Genomic DNA, 5,937 nt, shown 5'->3' with positions numbered 1-5,937 from the left:
CCATCAAACTCCTCCCTCGCCTTACTCCTCACATGCTCCCGGTACAAACTCTTTCCTCATAGCCCTCCGAAACTCTTCCCAAGGTATAGCGGGTAAGCCCTGGTTCGCATACATCTCCCTAGCACTCACCTTCACCTTATCCCACCACTCTTGTTGCTTCCCTCGGGTAGAACGCAGCTTGCTCTACTCTCATCTCATCAGGACAATGAACCAGGTCTAGTATATTCTCCATCTCACGATGCCAGTTGTCAAGAAGGTTTGGTTCCCCGGTCCCTTTGTACTCTTTTGGGTTGAACCTCGCTATATAGAGGCTGATCTTAGAGTGATCAACCTCCTTATCCTTATCCTTTCCCACTTTATTTAAGGCCTAAGAAAGAGCATCTTGATGCTCCAACATCTTAACGATATCATCCATGTTCATGGTCTCAGCTCTCGCATAATAAGCGTTTCTCTTCGGCGGCATCTTGAAACTATATAAGAAAGGGTAGACATAAACATACGTACTAAAACCTCAAAACACGAAAGCGGACTGCCCAGAACACACTCGATCGAGTGTCTAACCCTACTCGATCGAGTAAGAGGTTACTCGATCGAGTGCCTCGACATCAGACCCCAAACAGACCTTCTGATCTCTAACATACTCAACCGAGTAGCCAGGCTACTCGATCGAGTGACCCCCTACTCGATCGAGTGCCCGAGGTACTCGATCGAGTGCCCAAAAACACGATTCAGGTTGCAAAATCGTCAAATACCCACTCAATCGAGTCAGACCCACTCGATCGAGTCATGCTAACTCGAAGATGCTACCCGCATGTTATATCATACCCCAACATATTATATGCAACTTTATAACTCGACATATAAAATAGCTAAGCATGCACTTCTACCAAGCTTTTCATATGATCAACAAATCAACGATATCATATTGTCAAACGCCACATAGTAAACAACCAACATGCTTCTTGTTCAAACAACAGTTCTATATACTTCACCAACTTTTCATGCACAAACTCAACCTTCTACTCCAAACATCCAACAATTACAGCATACATCTCCACATTCACATACAAACTAACAAACATCACATACGACCTTGACATATACCCCCCATGTGACCGGTTCAAAATTGTAGGGCGAGTTCGCGACTTTAGGACGTCTCCTAAGCCTTTGCATTAGCTCCTACAACCTTTACCCTGGGTTCATTTTAATTGACTCCCTATATTCATTAGGTTCATTGGTTACAGGTTTCAGGATCGTTGCTCTGATACCATTTTGTAACACCCCCATACTCCAAGTGCCCTACCAGGACCACCCAGGTATAAGGATGCTACCATCTCGGTTACCTGAGGTAATGATAATCAAATAAACAATAATGAAACAACATTTAAATAGAAATACTTTAGCGAAAGGTTACAATCTCAAAACCAAAACCAAAATACGAATACATGTTTCAAACCAACTGTCTAATCAGCTAACTGAAATGTTTATTAAACTACTAGCTACAACGGAAGACTTCTATCATCAGACCGTGGCACATCCCAGCTATCCCAGTAACTCGACTCATACCTGCTCAATAACTGCTCACCATCCCCGAATGGATCACCACAGTTTTTAAAACATTAAACGGGGTCAGTACTAATCATACAATTTATATAACCAACAGTACAGTAAACAACACAGCTCAAACAATCACACACAATTACCCACTCGAATCAATCTCCATCACCGACTGTCCACTGGACCAACCCTGCCAGTGGGGGACCGCAGTCGTACCCACCAAATCCCCGCTCATCATACCGAGCGATAACCCTGTCCCATTAATGTGCACATCCCCTCCCGTGGCGGGTTCCACGGAGGGCAAAACTAGGGCGTGAAGCCACTCCCGCAAGTGACTCCACTCAGCCGAGAACGCATCTTGAGAACCAGAGACAAACAATCACAACCATCAACAGCAATCAATCAACAACCGTCATAAAACCAATACGATAATAATCAGCAATTACACAACACCAACAATGCATTATGGGACTAATACTGAGTAGGGAAACCCTACCTGGAAAGCACAACACAATCAGACGATCTCACAGCTGATATCAAACGCTTCCTCTACGAATCCTCCTCCTAACATACAAACATATAATCACTACCAATCATACAAAACAACAAAACCCCCAAATCCCAATATTAGGGTTTAACCAATTTTAAGGAAACATTATAAAAACGGTACGTAGGTCTTACCCTCGACGCAAGGATCACAAAGGTATCAAGAAAGGTAAAATCCGACCTTCCAAGCTCCGAGATTTGCCAACAATGCGATTAAAGCGAATGACGTAGTTTGATTTCTCTTTTCACAGTAATTAGGTTTTAAAAAGTGTTTAAAGAACAATGACGGAAGTAATATATACTCTAATCGCATTATTAACAAAACCCGAGAAATCATCCCCCGTAAACCGGCTACTCGATCGAGTAGCTAAGGTACTCGATCGAGTGCCCCCTTACTCGATCGAGTATCCACGTTACTCGATCGAGTACCCAACAGGTCAGAAACTATTTTAATCTGCAACTCGCCCTTACTCGACAGAGTAAGGCCTACTCGATAGAGTACCCAGAGACTCATAAATCCGTAGTATTACAATAAAGGTGTCTTTTTTTATCTATCCGCCATTTGAAGCGTGATGTTGGTGCACTTGAGCTCTCTTATTCCTAGCCTCTTGCTTACCGAATATGGCATGACACTAACACTTGCCCCAAGGTCACATAAAACTTTGTTGATCGTAGTGTCACCAATAATGTATGGAATGGAGAAACGTCTCGGATCCTTGAGCTTTGGAGGTGAACTTCCTTAAAGAATAGCGCTACACACTTTAGTGAAAACAATAGTCTCAAGCTTCCGGATGGATTTATTCTTTGTAAGAATATCTTTCATATACTTTGCATAGGCCGGAACATGATTGATCAATTCCGTGAATGGAATCGAGACTTCTAAGTTATTCACAATCTCCATGAATTTTCCATGTTTGTCATCAAACTTAGGCTTAGCTTGACGACTCGGGAATGGAAGTCTAATCACAATAGGCTCCTTCTCTTTGGCCTTTTCTTCATTCTTCTTCGAAACTTCTTGAATGGTGGGTTCTTCTTCCCTAGAGTTTTGCACAACTCTTTCCTTATCACTAGTCTCCACAATGTCATCCTCAACTTGCTTCTTTGGCCCTTCATAACTTGTACCACTCCTCAAGTGGATGGCACTCACTGATTCATTTCTTAGGGGATTACTTTGAGGTGATAATTGCCCCTTTTGTCTTTGAGAGCTAGAAGAAGCTAATTGAGTCATTTGGGTTTCCAACATTTTTGTGTGGGCTAGGATGTTGTTGATGGTGATGTCTTTTGCTTGACTATCTTTTTGCATTTGAGTGAAAAATTCTTGTTGGTTCTTTTGCATTAGGAGGACCGCTTTTTGAACATCAAAACCTTGGTCATTGGATTGGTTGTATGGAGTTTGATTTTGGTAACCTTGATTTTGGTTGTAAAAGGGTCTTTGATTTTGGTTTCTCATTGGAGGTGGGGTGTATGTTGTTTGAGGGTTTTGGACATTTTGGCTTTTGTATGAGAGGTTTGGATGGAATTTGGTGTTTTTATTGTAATAATTAGAATAAGGGGTACCACTCTTGTATGCTTGAAAAGTATTCAATTGTTCCCCTACATTCACTTTGGTCATGTCCCAAAGTTCCACAACTCTCACATACGCCACTTGGAATTGATGAAGATGCCACCATGGTATTAACATGTTGCTTAGGTGATTTGGAGGCTTCTTCAAGCTTAACCATAGCCTTCTCAAACTTCAAGTTGATGGTATCAATATGAGCACTAAGTTGAGCACCCAATTGAGTAATAGAGTCCACTTCATACTTTTCTCCTCTAGTAGCCTTCCGAGGTCTACTATATTGTGAGTTATGGACCGCCATTTCCTCAATCTTGTTCCATGTTTGATTATCGTCAACTTCGGTGAACATACCATTTGATCCCATGTTGAGAATGTTTCGAGAGTCTTCATAAAGACCATTCCAAAATTTTTGTACCAAGAACCACTCGCTAAGTCCATGATGAGGACATGAGCGACAAGTCCCTTTGAATCGCTCCCAATCTTCATACAAAGATTCCTCATCCTTTTGTTTAAACCCCGTGATTTGGGCTCTTAGCATGTTAGTCTTTTCCGGAGGATAGAACTTTTTGTAGAAAGCAAGTGCCAATTTCTTCCAAGAGTCAATACCATGAGTAGCTTTATCAAGGCTCTTTAACAATTGTTTCGCGGTACCAATCAAAGAAAAAGGAAATAAGACCCATCGAATTTGGTCTTGAGTCACCCCGGTTTGAGAAATCGCATCACAATAGTCACAAAAAGTCTCTATGTGAGAATGAGGGTCTTCACTAGGGATCCTCCCCAAATTGGCTTCTTTCGCCTAATTGGATAAATGCGGATTTTGCAATGAAATTACCGGTCAAATATTGTGGTGTGGGAGTACCATTTGGAAGGTTCTCCTCGGTTGGTACGGAATGTGATGAAAACTTAGGCATTGTGGGTTGATTTTGTGTTGGGTTATCCTCTCCTTCTCTTGCAAAAGGATTGATGAACTCAATATTGTTTGGTTGAATATCCACAATCTCACCAATACCTCTCAAAGTATTTCTAGCAAGTCTTCTATTGTTGGTCAAAGTCCTTTCAATTTCAAGATCAATGGGTAACAAGTTACCTTGTGATCTCCTAGACATGCAAAATATCAAACAACTTGAAAATAATTAGAACAAACCTTGAGGAGTTTTACTTCCCCAAGGTAGAGAAAGACACAACTAAAAACAATCAAAGAAAATCAAATCAAGTTAACACCGTCCCCGACAACGACGCCATTTTTGGTCGGACTATCGTGTTTTTGGTTACTTATCGTTAGGAGTACCTAGACCAAAACAATATTTATAACTTCACAAACTACTCTACTACTAGTAAAGAGGTAAGTAAAGGTCGGATCCCAAGGGACGGGTATTGATCTAGGATTTTCGATTACAAATGGTCATGTCTAAGGGTGTCACAATTTTGGTTGAGATAGGAGATCAACTAAACTAAATAACAATGTAAATAAACAAGCAAGATGATTAAAATGAGATGTAAACAATTGATTAAAAGCACTAGGGTGTCATGGATTCATAGGGGATTCATGGGATTTGATCATACAAACATGTTTTCATCTAGATGCAAGCAATTATTGTTGTGATGGGATCGAGTTAGTGTATATCTTACAATCCCTAGGAAGGTTTGGGTCCCGGAGCCGAATCGATTAGATTGTACAATACCTACAAGTCGACTTAATCCTCCCTATCCAACTATATGCATGGTCTAATGAGACTCGAGTTGGTTTATGTCTTACAAGTCTCATTGAAAGATAAGTGATGGGTAAAAAATGCAAGGATTCATAGTAAGTTGAAATCACAACAAGCAAGCAAATTAATTATAAAAGCATATTAGATTAAGCATGAATTGTGAACCCCCGCTATAACGCGGAAAATATAACTTATAAATTCAAGCGGAAATTAGGAATTTTTTTGAAACTTTTAAAGTTTAAAGCGCGGGTTCATTAAAACGTAAAACATAACTAGAGAATGCAGAAATAAATATTTAAATTATACAAACGTGGTTCAAGGTGAGGGAAAATATATCCCTCGAATGACAAATGATAGAAGGTGAGTATAAGCAATTCTACTAAACCGACTACTAGTTCAAGGTGCTCGCTAGCTCACACGTCTAAACCCCACAAATGCATCTTCACAAACCTGTCATTCATGTAAACATGAAAGCCACAGTCAGTGGGGAGTAACTCAGGGTTCTCCCAGCCACATTATGTCAAAACGAACATAATAAAGAACATGAACAAATAATCATATTAGATA

The 5,937-nt window shown here is 40.5% G+C and overlaps 1 non-coding gene across 1 annotated transcript; it reads left to right on the top strand.

The window, feature by feature from the left end:
- The first annotated feature begins 4,092 nt into the window (after positions 1–4,092).
- Positions 4,093–4,199, top strand: LOC141597624 (small nucleolar RNA R71). Its single transcript, XR_012522849.1, has one exon. It is a non-coding gene; the product is annotated as a small nucleolar RNA R71 (small nucleolar RNA).
- The last annotated feature ends 1,738 nt before the right edge of the window (positions 4,200–5,937 follow it).

Source organism: Silene latifolia, chromosome 8, assembly GCF_048544455.1.
Source record: "Silene latifolia isolate original U9 population chromosome 8, ASM4854445v1, whole genome shotgun sequence".
Taxonomy (NCBI): domain Eukaryota; kingdom Viridiplantae; phylum Streptophyta; class Magnoliopsida; order Caryophyllales; family Caryophyllaceae; genus Silene; species Silene latifolia.
The sequence above is the reverse complement of the archived record's forward strand: the minus strand, read 5'-3'. Positions and strand labels throughout refer to the sequence as shown.